General features: G+C 38.1%; 1 protein-coding gene and 1 pseudogene across 4 annotated transcripts in view; one reads left to right on the top strand and one right to left on the bottom strand.

Moving 5' to 3' along the window:
* The window catches only part of Frmd5 (FERM domain containing 5), a 345,009-nt gene that overhangs the window by 31,810 nt on the left and 298,872 nt on the right, over positions 1 to 14,327 (top strand). The gene's annotated exons all lie outside the window — the stretch shown is intronic.
* Positions 2,516 to 3,152, bottom strand: LOC102027300 (annotated as a pseudogene).

Here is a 14,327-nt window from a genome sequence, read left to right as displayed (position 1 = left end):
AGGTATATTGAAGTAATATATAACTCAGTCTAGTTTTCATGTTACAAATGTTAATGTAGAACCAATAGATGTTTGTGGAATAGCATGGGGTTTATCTAAGGGCAAAAGCTCCGTTACTACAAAAACATGCATTATATACAATAATGCATATTTCAATTTAGCTAGAAGAGAAGATTTTCCTTTCTGTTTTAGTTTAGTTTCTGTGGTGCTGGGATTAAAACCTGGGCCTTGCACATGCTAACTAGGTAATTGTTATTGATGAGGTATGTATATCCTATCTCTAGAAGAGAAGATTTTGAATGTTCTTACCACAAAGAAATAATAAATATTTAAGGTGCTAGATATGCCCATTACCCTGATTTGATCATTAAAAGATGTACACAGGTATCAGAAATTCACACTGTACACATGAATATTTATAATTATTATGTGTGAATGGAAAGGACAAAAAAAATAGGAAGAGGCAGCTAGCAGACGTTAGAGACTCGCAACTTAGTTTGCAAGAGGCCATGGACATAGGAATGCTGTTAAGGCCAAAGTGAGAGTAATGGTAATTATAGGATTCCCAGCTCTGCAACATGGGGAAAAAAGTATGTGTGTGGGTGACAGGGATTGCTTTCCATGTACAGTAAGAGGTATCAAAAGCACACACTTAAAATATTTTTAGATGAGCAACCAGGTAGTTTGAAAGAAGATGAGAAAAGTAGGTCTTGGGAAATCTATATTTGAGAAGAAAACCTTAAAAAGTAATATTTTAGAATTAGAAGGAACAATTTATATACTATCTGCACTCCAGGAACTAAAGAGCCTGTAGCCTTATACACAGGCAATATGCAAAGGCTGAATCTTCTACTTCTGAATATTTTTAAAGTTAATTTTTACTTAATAATTGTCTACATCTGAATATGTTTAATGAGAATTTTTTTCTCATAATATATAGAAAAGAATACTGTATCTAAATAGGGAAATAGCCATAGTCACATTATTTTTTTAAAGTGTGTTCAGATATTCTAACAGAATTTGAGATGATCAGAAATTATGTATAAATTGCCACCACATTTATGGCTAAAGACTTTCTTGTTTTGCCATTGTGTCATATTGAAGCTGACATATTCTGATGAGTTAGTGGATGAAGCAAAGGTCTTTAGAAATCTACTGTTAGCCCCTCACCTCCACCCCACAAAAAAACCCTGACCCAGCAGGTTCCAGAGTGGCTTCATGCTCTTCTAAGTTTACTGAGAAGAGATATGTGCTTGAATATTCTCAGAATAACCCCATTCTCAGCGGCCACCTGCCAACCCTTCTCTCTTCTTCCCACTTGGTGATCTTATTTCCCTGAGACTAAGGGAAAGAAAGGTATCTTTTCTCCTCAGAATATTTTTGAAAGGATTCCAATTGCAAAGCAGTCATTAGATCATTTGGTTAAAGGTAACTTTCATGTAAGATCTGTAGGCATCTAGGGGATTGTTATGTTTTCCTGATGAAAGCCAAAAGGTCGGGAGTACGCTGAGAGCTTTATTCTCACCTATTCTGAGGTGAGAATAAAAGGTGATCAGAGGCTTTCAGGAAGCTAGGAATAAATGGGAGGCAGAGGGAGCAAATCTACGTGTAATGTCGAAGCGACAGATAAGTGTTGTGTTTAGTGCAGAAGTTTTGCATTTACCAGCTTCTACAGAACGCAGTTAATGGAGGTTCCTCCAAGGCCTGTGCATTTTCCATGTAAATTTTTTGTGGCCAGACTTGCTGGTGAGCACAGGAGGGAAACAAATTGCACAACGTGAAGCAGTAAGCAACAGGGAGGAGTAGCTTAGGCAATTCTGAAATAATATTGATCAAGAAACAACAGGGAGAGAAGAAACCTTTGAAGTAAAGCAGACCTGTAGCAGCAGGTGTTAGGATGGAATAGGTCTCATTTAATCAGCTTGGCAGAAGAGGAAAAATGGGCATTAAGATCCTCACCTACAGGGGCTGGGGATTTAGCTCAGCGGCAAAAGCGCCTGCCTGGCAAATGCAAGGTCATGAGTTCGGTTCCCGGTACCGGAGAAAAACCAAAAAAAAAAAAAGATCCTCACCTACAAGAGAATCAGAAGGGAAGAAGTGGGTAGAGATGGACCTAACAGAATAGCTGGACTGTCAAAAATGTAATATCTTAGGGAAACTGGCTCACTTAAGTTCTTTGAGTTATTGCAGCACCGAAATGTAATTGTATCTGCAGTTTTAGCTCTTAACTCCAACGTATATTTAAATTGACTCCTAGAGTCTGATTTCACAATGAAGGTACAGTTAAGTTCCCTTTCTTGTCTTTTTTTTTTAAGTTTAAATGCACTTTATTTAGACAACCTACATGACATGTGTTTTTTCCCTAAAAAACACTGTCTCCACTCCACATAAATCACGGTCAAAATAAACAGAGCATTCAAGATGACACCAGTCCCTCTAAAATCCTGGTGTTGTGTGGATGACAAGCAGCAGCCAGTTATGACAAGGGATAGAGCCCAGGTAACCACAGAATTCATTAACAGTTTTCTATTTCTGAACCATCCTTAAAGAAAATCATAAATGGGGTCACACCATCCTCACGGTAGTCCAGGAGAGCAACCGTGCCATCTGGATTCATGTTTGCACCAATAAAACCTGACACTTTTTGAAATTAGCAAGGACATGCTTGATTTGTTCTACAGCCTCTGTCGTAAGTGGTTTTACTCTTTCTGGTCTTTGTTCTTCAAGTTTACCTTTGATTGATTTCATATAATCTTTTTTTTTTCTTTTTTGAGACAGGGTCCCGCTATGCAGTTCAGGCTGGCCTTGAGCTCACTTTGTAGCCCAGCCTGGTCTTGAACTCGCAATGATCCTCCTGCCTCTTCATATAATCTTTGATTGTACTTCTTGTAGGTCTCTTTTGTGAAGCTGGTTTCCTGCTAGTGATGATTCATGACAATATCAACACTAGTGACTCCTGTGTTGTCCATGCCTTTGCCCTCTAGGCCTTGAGCCGGGGCATTTCCACCAAAGAGCAAGTTGTCAATGTTACCCTCTGTTCTACCAACCATCTTGCCCTCCACCACCAGGCATAGCCCATTAGTGATCTCACGGATCTTGTAAATATCAGAGAACAGCTCATTATGGCTGATGAGGTCCTGATAGATAATCATGATGGTGGCTGAAGGGAGATGGTGGCCTTGGTAGATTCGCAGGAGCCGGGAGCTCAGAGCAAGTGCTGTGTAGGCAGAGCGGTGTTTGGGGGCCTGCAGGAACAGGTGGAAAAGCTATGTTCACCTTCTGAAAGTGAAGTTGTTAGAAACACTTTTTATATCAAATAATTGTTTTTTCATTACTATTACGTTTCATTATGCTGCCAGACATAAAATTGATTGATGCACAAGAAATAAAGAGCTGAGTGTGATGGCTGTAATTGTAGCTACTTGGGAAGCTGAGGCAGGAGAATTGCAAATTCAAGGCTAAACCGGGCAATTTAGCAAGACTTCATCTCTAAAAATAAATGCTGGACATGGTAGTGCACTCCTGTAATCCCAGCACTTGAGAGGCTGAGACAGGAAGATTGCTGTGAGTTTGAGGCCAGCCTGGGCTACATAAGCAAGATCAAGGCCAGCCTACACTACATAGTGAAACCCTGTCCCAAAGAACAAAAACCAAAAACAAGGCTGGAGATGTAGCTCAGTAGTAGAACATCCCTAGCTTCTACCCCTAGTACCACCAAAAAAAAAAGAGAATCTTAACATTCATTTGTTTCAGTTTGACACTGAGCAAATATATGTGCATGATTCCATCACTGATCCTTATGAGAATTAGTTAAATTGGTGATCTTCTATATGTTGTTGTTGTTTGTCTTTTTGAGACAGGGTCTCATTATGCAGTTCAGGCTGGACTTGAACTCACTTTGTAGCCCAGGCTGGCCCTGAACTTGCAGTGATCCTCCTGCTTCAGCCTCCTGACTGCTGAGATTGTAGGCATGTGTGCCACCACACCCAGCTTAGTGATCTTTTATATGTGAAAATTCTAAACTCTAAAGAACTCTCAGAAGATTAAAAATTCTATTGAAAGTATGTGCAGCAAAATTGACCAAGGTGAGGATAGAGTGCCAAAACTAGAAAACAGAGGTGTTGTCTGTGACCAGTTAATGAGAGGTACCTTAAAAACAAAAGAGAACATGAAAAATGGATGCAGTGGCTACTGTATGATGCAAACAAGACTAATCTAAGGTTAACTGGAGGGGCTGGGGATATAGCTCAGCAGCATAACCGCTTACCTGGAAAGCGCAAGGTCCTGAGTTCAATCCCCAGTACCAGAAAAAGAAAAAAAAAAAGAAAAAAAGATTAACCAGAAAGAGTGAAAATCAGAAGACAGCACAAATGGTATAAAAAAACTATTTACTGAAATAATAGCAGAAAACTTTCCAAATAAGAGAAAAGAATTTATTACACAGATAAGTGAGGCATCCTTTAGAAAAGAAGCTCTCCACATTACATCATGATAAAATCCCAGAAACCTCGCACAAGAACAGAATCTTTTTTTTTTGTTTTTTGTTTGTTTGTTTGTTTGTTTTGTTTTTCTTCCGGTACCAGGAATCGAACTCACGACTTTGCGCTTGCCAGGCAGGCGCTGTGCCGCTGAGCTAAATCTCCAGGCCCAAGAACAGAATCTTAAAAGCTGTTGAAAAAAGCAACAAATCGCTTATGAAGGAAAACCCATTAGAAGTAGAGCAGACATCTTAACATGGACCTTAAAGACCAGGAGAGCTTGAAGAATTTCAGGCCCTAGAGGAAAACAGTATCCAACCCAGGCTGATATGTCCTACAAAACTATCTTTCAAAGTTGATAAAGTAATGAGATACTTCACGATAAAGGGCATCTATGGAAATTCATGACCATTAAGCCAGCACTAAAAAAATAAAAACCCTCAACAATATCCTAGAAAGAGACAATGAAACTAACAATGACAAGATGTCTAATAGAATGAGCACACCAGGTAAGATGAGCACTTAAGTAGAAGAGAAAGATAGGGAATCAGCAACAGAAAAATAAGACAATGACAGGAATCAGTCAGTACCTATCAGTAATAACTCTCACTGTGAATTGTCTGTTCCCCAATAAGAAGACATAGACTGGCAGAATGGGTCAAGAAACAAAATCTAGTAGTATGCTGTATACAGGTGTTGTAAGTCAGGGTTTACAAAGGAAGAGATTTAATACAGGACACATAATTTATAGTATTATTTTATGGTATTCATCTAAAGAGTCAAATGCAGAAAGAACACGGGAGGTCTGTTCGCATACTGGAAATCCAGAAAATCCAACTGAGAGCCTGGATCCCATGGCAGTGTCCTACATGAGTCCAGCTGAAGATCTAGAGCTCATGGCGATATTCTCCATAAGTCCAACTGGAAGCCTAGAGCCCATGTCAATATTGCATGCAAGTCTGTATCGAGGATCTGCTCTGAGAAGGCCCAAAGGTCAGTGGTGGAAGCTAGAAAGTCTGTGCCAGCAGGATGAAGGATCTGTGCCAGCAGGCTGAGGGATCTGCACTGGAGCCAGGAAGTGATGCTCAAAGGAAGGACCAGAGCTTCCCCAGAGAGAACCGCAGCCATCCTCAGTGACAGCGAGAGCCTGAGCTCCTCCAATGATGGAAACAACTGAGTTCACATCAGAGAAAGCAGCGTGACAAGCTTCTTCAGGAGAATCAGCCGCACAACTTGTTCCTCTCCAATTCTTTTTATGCTGTTGGCAACAATCCTGAGGCGGGCCTTCCACACCCAGCAGCACGCTGATTCAGTTCAGTGGATGTTACAAGTTGCCCATTAGTTAATCCGCCACCATAAGAAACACATGTAACCCAAAAAGCAACTCATAGACTAAAAACCAAAGGGTCAAAAGCAATATTCCATGCAAGAGGAACCCAAAACAAAGTAAATCTAGCTATCCTATATTCAGAAAAAGTGAACTTTACACCAGAACCGATCAAAAGAGATAAAGAAGGCCACTACATATTGTTTAAGGGAACAGTCCAACAAGAAGAGATAACAGTTATTAGCCCATATACACCAAAGAATGAATATCCAACTTTATAGAACAAATAATGCTGGACAAAAAAATCAAATTAGCATAAACGCAATTAGAGTGGATACCTCAATATCCCACTATCACCAGTAGCTGAATCAGTGCTTGCTTCAGCAGCACATATACAGGTAGACAGCTCAACTAGACAAAGTTGAATATGAATTTTAGAATATTTTTCTCCAGTTCTGTGAAGAATATAATTGGAATAGAGCACTAATATCTAGAATATATATGGAACTCAAAAAACTCGACCCTCCAAAGTAAAAGGTCCAATCACAAAATGAGCAAGTGAAATGAATAGACATTCACAGATGTACAAATGACCCATAAGTACATGAAGAAATGTTCAACTTCCCTTGCCATTTGAGAAATGCAAATTAAGTAACACTAAATTACATCTTAAAGAGAATGGCCATCACCAAGAAATAATAACAAATACTGGCCAGGCTATGTGGAAAAAGGAACCCTTCTACACTGTTGTTGGGAATATAAACTAGTGCAACCTATATGGAAATCAGTATGGCAATTCCTCAAAAAACTGAAATTAGAAATTCCATTTGGCCCAGCTGTTCTCCCTGTTGGTATCTTACCAAAAGCATTACAAGATATCATAGCATTATGTGGATACCTGTATTCATAGTAGCACAATTCATAATAGTTAAATCTTGAAGTGGCTTACATGTCCCTCAAAGATGACTGGATAAAGAGAATGTGGTACAGTATACCCCTCTGGAGTCACAGTTCGGGGTTCACAGCCTCAGTCACTTACAGGCTTTTCCTTAGAACCTAATTAATAATTGTTCACAGAAAACGCCCAGAATTATGCGGAAACTGCAAATATCCTCTGCAATTGTGTTTTTGGCAGGTGGTTTGCAAGTAGCCAATCAAGAATGTTATTCATTTCTCCTTGCTGCTGATTGGCTGTTGTCCCATACCATCTCTGGCAGATGCACCAGCATTATAACAGGTTGCTGTACTGCATGTAGCTATCTTGAGTGTTCTTAGTTTTGTTCTTCTTAAAGCCCTAAGATCCCTAAGATGCTGCCAAGACTCCCTGAACCTTCTAAGGTTTCTGGCAATTAGTCTAAGTCCCAGAAGTTTAAGGCACTCCAGGAGAAGGTTGAAGTACTGGATTTGCTCCAGGAATTAAAAAGTTTTGCTGAAGTAGCAAAGTAGGTATTTATAGGCACTTTTCTGACCATATCTGAAATTTGTGATTTTTCACAATTCACACGTGCTCTAGGAACATTACCTCTATGAATTTCAGGGGTCCACTGTATTTACACATAATGGAGTACTACTCCGCCATAAAGAAGGATAAACTTGAGTCATTTGTGGGAAAATGCATGTCTTTTGAGAGTTGAAATAAATCACACATAAGCTTAAATATTGTCTGGTTTCTTCTGTATAAGAAACCCAAAGTATAAATAAACAACAAATAAAAGGTAAATAGTAGGAAGTAAGAAGGTAGATCTTTCTCAAAGAGGAAAGAGGTGAGAGATGGAGAGGGAAGAGAAAAGGGATGAAATAAGGACTTAGGATGTGGTATATACATGTACCAAGTTCACACAAGGAATGTATACATTATGTACTTCAAACATGTAGGAGGGAAAAAGGCATGAAGAGATGGGGATGGAGTAGGGAGGGAGGGAGGGAAGGAAAAGGAGATTAAAAAATGAATTAAGATATTTGTACATGTACTACTTCCCCCACAATACGTGTAAACATACTATAAACATACACTAGGAAGAAATAATTCTAGATTATGGTATTAATAGATTGAGTGCAGTTTTAAATTGGTACTGTCTTTCTGAAAAGATTGGCAAGATCACTCCTAGGAAAATGACCCCAAGGAAATGACAAAAAATACAAGACTATAGTTTGTATATGAAGTTGCTCATTAGAATGTTAATTATAATAGTGAAAATTTTTTAGTTCATGTATAAAATAAATTATAGTATGTCACATAATGAAATATATAAACATCTATACAAAAACCTAATTTCAAAAGGGTTTGTTATGGCTTGAGTCTATCTGTTCCCCCAGAGCCTCATGTGGTCACAAGTGGAGCTCTTCAGAGGTTGCTGGATCTAGAGTGTGTGGTGCTGGGATTAAGTGTGTGATTGCTAAATTAGTCCACTGGTTGTTTTGGCATAGTTCTGGGTGTGGATAATGGGAAGACCCACCCTGGATGTGAGTGCTACCCACTCTCAGGGCATGTAGCCTGGATAGAAAATGAGGAACAGAAAAAGGGCTGCTCTCACTCACTTGCAGCTTGTTGCTTTTGCTGTCTTCTGCCTACCATGAACTATTTCTCCTGTGTAATGCTCCTCTGCCATCCCACCCTGCCTTGGAGCCAGCTGATTATGGACTGAAACATCTACAAACGGAGCTACGATAAACTTTTCTTTAATGTTTGGGTGTCAGGTATTTTGTCTCAGCAAAGAGAAAAGTAACTAAGGCAGGGTCTTTTATAAAAATTTAGTGTAGAATTATGCTAAGTCATTCTTAAAAACGTTGACAGTATATCAGTTTCCTGTGGCTGTTGTATCAAATTATCACAGACTTGGTGGCATAAAACAAGAGGCTTTTTGGCTGGGGATGTAGCTCCGTGTTGCACTTCCCTAGCATGCATGAGGTCTGGGTTTCATCCCCAGCATCACAAACAAAAAACCCACAGACTTTTTTTCTGTCACAGTTCTGCAGGCTGTACATCTAAAAACCAGGATCGTTGGGCTGAAATCACGCAAGGCTGTGCTCCCTCCAAAGGCTCTGCGGGAGCATCTTCCAGCGCTCCGCAGCCCCAGCGTTCTTTTGCTTGCCATGGTTCCCTGGCTGCATCTCTCCAATGTCAGTCACCAGGCCTTTTTCTCTTCTGTGTGTAGTTTTCCTCTGGCTTTGTTTTATTAGGATATTTGTGATGATGCTTAGGGCTCGTTCAGATAATTCAGGATAGTGTCCCCATTTCAAGATCCTCAATCATATCTCTACAGAAAGACCTTTTTCCACGTAAGGTTTAATAACATTTATAGGTTCCAGAGATTAGCCTTGATATCTTTGGAAGTAATTATTCAGCCAGCTATAAAAGGTAGTATATTAGCATTTTAAGGATTATCTCTGGGTGTTAGCATTATGCAGGATTTTAATTTTATGTCGTATAACTTCTGTCTTCTAGGAAATTTTAGGGAAATAATATTAACTGCATTAGCTTCTCTTAAACTGTATCAGATATGACTTATTTTTAAATTTTTATTGGTATATGTTTGTCATACATAACAATTACATTCCTGTGTGGAACTGGTGTATGTACCTTACACTTCTTCATTCCTTTTTTCATCCTCTTCCCTTCCCTTTCTACCCTCTCCTTGCATCCCTTGATCCCCTTTCTATTTGAGAAATACCTGTCTTCCTACTTCCTGCTATCCTTTATTTCACTCTTTATTTATAATTTGGGTTTCTCATATAAGAGAAACTGTGATATTTAAGCTTATGTGTCTAATTGATTTCACCTTTCGTCTCTAGGTACACCTTTTTGGATATCTTGAATATTAAGTCAGTCGGCCTAGATATTCAAAAGGTATTTGGGAGCAAGAGAAATAAGAAATACTCTCCTCTCTAGTTTTTGTTCATTCATTTCTTTTCCTGCTGGTACTGGGGATTGAACCCAGGGCATTCTGTGTGCTAGGCAAGTGCTCTTCTAGTGAGGTGTATCCTCAGCCCTCTCCCCTCCAGTTTAGTGGTGGTCCATTTGTTTTGAAATGGTACCCTTCCAGAGCAAACAGAACTCCACTGTAGTTTTTCTCCCATGGACTGCTTGTAAAAGATTTTTAACCACTGTATTTAGTAATAATTAATTTTCCCATTTTGATTAATGAAGAACACATAAAAATTTCAAATAGAACCACTGATCATTGTAAAATAACAAATGCAAAGAAATATTAAGGGTCAACATAGAGTTTTTACCAGGCTCTGAAATACTGAAAATACCTCATAGATTATTACCATTTCTCCCTTTGGGTATACTAGGTATAATGGACATTTTTATTCCTAAATATCCTGACAAGTCTAGGTTAAGAACATTCTTAAAATTTATTTTTTGTTATATCCTTTAACAGATAATTTCTCTTTTTCAGGGAAGACTAATATGGCATATTTTAATGAAATTACTCATTGAATTCACAATTAAACTTACAAATTTCTTTGTTGAATAAAAACACTTCTTCTTTTGTCAGATTCTTTATCTTTTGGGAAACATTCAGAGTTTCTGTTTTTACATCAGTGAGCACCCTAGTTTAACTTTTACTTTCAACTTTCTGTTTTGAATTTTTTTGAGGCAGATACTGGGAGTGGAACTCAGGACCTTGCGCTTGCCAGGCAGGCACTTGGGCCACTGAGCCATATCCGCGGTACAACTTTCTATTGTGGATACTTGGGAATTTTTTTTGGCATGGAGAATCTTTACATGGAGCTACATCCCTGTCCCTTTTAAAAAGTTTATTTTTGAGATAGAGTCTTGTTAAGTCACCAAGTTGCTGAGGATAGGCTTAAACTTGTGATCTTCCTGCTTCAGCTTCCTCGAATACAGGGATTACAGGTGTGTACCATCAGACCTGGCTCTTTTTTTCAACTTTAGAGTGAATTAATTACCCCATTTCATTTTGATGGACAGATGGAAGTCAAATTTTAAGATGGGAAAGCTCATCCATGTGTTTATAACTTCAGGTGCAAATAGGATCTCATCCATTTCTTTTTGCTCACACATACCTGTGTTGAAGATATCTTCATTTATTTCTGGGCTTAATTAGGGATATCCTAGGTTGCCACAAGATTGAAATTTTATTCCAGCCCAAGTGATAAATTTTATGACTAATGCTGCATTTGCTACTAGTTGGGTCCTTGTTCTTCCCTACTCTTTGGAGTTTTTGAAGTCCTTACTTTATAACAAATGAAGGGGAACTTCACCTGCCCTAAGTTTAAGACTACCTAAAGAATGGTTAGCTTGTAGGTGGCAGATGGGTTTTGGTTCTTTAGACTATTTTACTTTGTCAAGTGTCGAGGTAGCTGTTGGTAAATTACAGTGAACCTTTTCCAAGTGTATCATGTTTTAGTATAAAACTGTAACATAAGAGGAAAGTCTCCTGCTTCAGTCGGTTAATGTGATATGACCAAGCCCACGATTTCATTTCTGAGATTTATTGTATGCTGCAATATCTGGCTCCCTCCATTTTATTTCTATTGGATAATGCCTTCATATTTTATCCAGAATAGTATTACCTCACTAATACTAGCACTAGATGGACCAAATCAATTTAACTTAGGAAAAGTGTGTACCTGGGGATTTTAACTTTATGTATTATTTTCACTTACAACTAATAAGAATCACGGCTTTTTGCTGCTATCCAAGTACATGGAAAATATACTTGAAAAGTGACTACAGGATAGGGGTAAACAAATGTATAATTTTGAAAATTTCAAGAAGGTTTACAAGGCTTATCAGAGTTTGGGAACTGGCAGGGACTCTTATTTTCACTGTGAATAGAGGGAAGTGGAGGAACAAAGGTCAGCCTCCATGTTCAGTCTCTCTCAGTAGAGCTGGATCTGTTCCACAGAAATGCTGTGATTTATTTTGTTAACGAGTATTTCTCTACATACTGAAACGTGTGTTAAATATGACTTTTAATTTTCAAAGGCTGAATGGATTGTAATAGCCTTTTTTTTTAATTTTAGAAATAAAAGGAGGAAAATACTAACAGACGGACAACATTTTATAAAATAGCATAGGATCAGTACAGACATTACAGAGTTACAAACAGAGTGGTAGGGAATTAACAATGCTTATTGTATTACATATTGATATCTTCAATGTAGTTTCTCATGAAAACACATATAGACATACAAAGCTAATCAACCAATGCCTCACTGACAGTTTCTTTCAGCAAGGAAATACAGGACAGTAGAACACCCGTGTTAACTATCCTGCTATATATAGTATCTATATATATATAGCTATCCCCCATATATAACTATCCTCCTAACTATATACATATATACAAACTTTTTCCTTCTTTCCCTTCTCTTTTCCCATATCCCAGTTATCCTTTACCTATGAATGCTTTCCTATCAATTCTCAATGTCTATCATATCTCCTAGATTAAATTAACTCTTTCAGGCTTTACACTAGAGGAACAATGCGGTGCTTGCACATGTATGTTTGATTTATTTTGCTTATGAGTATGGTCTCTAGTTGTGACCATTTGCTTATAAAAGCCTCGAGTTTATCTTTCTTTACAGCTGAGTAATATTCCATTATATAAAAGTACCACAATTTTCTTATCCAATCCTCAGTGGATGGACATTTGGGTTGCTTCCACATTTTAGCAATTACAAATTGTGCTGCTATGAACATGGGTGCACATACATCACTGTGATATGATGTTTTTAGATCTTCTGGGAAAATACCCAGCAGGGGGATAGCTGGGTTGAATGGGACCTCTAGGTCTAGTTTGCTGAGGAATCTCCAAACTGATTTCCACAGTGGTTTCACCAGTCTGCATTCCCACCAGCAGTGGAGAAGGGTTCCTATTTCTCCACAGCCTCGCCAGCATTTGTTATTGTTTGATTTCTTAATGCTAGCCATTCTTACTGGGGTAAGGTGGAATGTAATAGCCTTTTAACCACATTATTTATAAAGTTTGAGAGCCATGAAAGTAGGTTTGGAGAATGATATTCTCCTGTAGTATGAATCATTGCAAGATAAAAACTGCCCACAGCCTTAGATTTGCTGTTGTGTTAGGAAACTAGTTGATTTAAGAGAGAAGGTGCCACTGAAGTGACAGGTTGCTTTTTACTGCATTGCGCTGTAATAATACTGTTAGGCAAAGGAGATACAAACTTTTTGTTTTTTTTTTTATTTTTTTTAAATTTTTTTTATTTTTCCGGAACCGGGAATCGAACTCACGACATTGCGCTTGCTAGGCAGGCGCTGTGCCGCTGAGCTAAATCCCCAGCCCCCAAACTTTTTTTTAGAAGTTTCTCCCTGACATGTTTTTCTTGTAATTTTCTTGTGATGTTTGGAAGAACCAATAATGCTATCTTTATTTTTACCAATGTTTCAGGGGGCGGGTACTTGAAGAAAAATGAAATATACATATACTTGCATATCTATATCTGAGCATATATCACTTTTTTAAATAGAATAAAATGTTTTATTCAGGAAAGCCTTATGTCATATATATTGTCCAAAGATTTCTACTGTGTAGGCTCCTACAAGATAGAGTATAACTATTTTGATAAATTTTTAAGTTTTAAAAGTTTACTGTAAGTTTATTGTAAGCATGGGCTACATAGTGAGTTCCAAGCCAGTCTGAAGTACATAGCAAGACCCTGTCTCAAAAGACAAAAACAAAACAAATAAAAGTATTTAGGAGACAACCCAAATATCTGTTAGCTAGTGAACTGAAAAATAAATTGTGGTGCAGTACATCTATAAAATGGAATATTATACAGCACCAAAAACAATATTTTAACATAGGAATCTCAAATGTACTATGCTAGGTGAAAGAAGTTAGACTTCAAAGGTTCCTTCCATATTGTATAATTTATATGATATTGTGGATAAAAACAAAAATTAGGAACAGAAATCACGTTAGTGATTGTAAGGAACAGAGAATGGGGCCAAGAAATTAACTACAGGATACAAGACAATTTTTATAATGATGGGAATATTCTATTTTTCTTTTTCTTTTTTTATTTTTTTGGCATGGTCTTGCTATGTAGCTCAGGCTGGCCTTGAACTCACTGTGTGTCTCAGGCTGGCCTCCAACCTGCAGCAATCCTCCTGCCTCAACCTCCCAAGGCCTAGGATTATACATGTGCACCACCATGCCCAGCCCTGGAATATTCTGTGTCTTGATTGCAATTGTGGTTATATGTCTAATATTTGTCAAAACACATTAGCTGGCCCTCCATATCATGAGTTTTACATTCATGGATTCAACCAGCTGTGGATTGAAAAGAAAATTGCATTTGTATGAGTATGTGCAAGCTATTTTTCCTGCCATTCCTGGAACAATACAGTGTACTTATGTAGCACTTATATTGAGTAGTATAAATAATCTAGAGATGATTTAAAGCATATAAAAGAGTGTACATATGCAAATACTGTGCCGTTTCATATAAAAGACTCCAGCAACCACAGATTTTGGTTTCCTGCAATTACTCCCCACAAATACTGAGGGATATCTGGTGCTTTA

Source organism: Chinchilla lanigera, unplaced genomic scaffold, assembly GCF_000276665.1.
Source record: "Chinchilla lanigera isolate Chin_1 unplaced genomic scaffold, ChiLan1.0 scaffold00015, whole genome shotgun sequence".
NCBI classification, from domain to species: domain Eukaryota; kingdom Metazoa; phylum Chordata; class Mammalia; order Rodentia; family Chinchillidae; genus Chinchilla; species Chinchilla lanigera.
The sequence above is the reverse complement of the archived record's forward strand: the minus strand, read 5'-3'. Positions and strand labels throughout refer to the sequence as shown.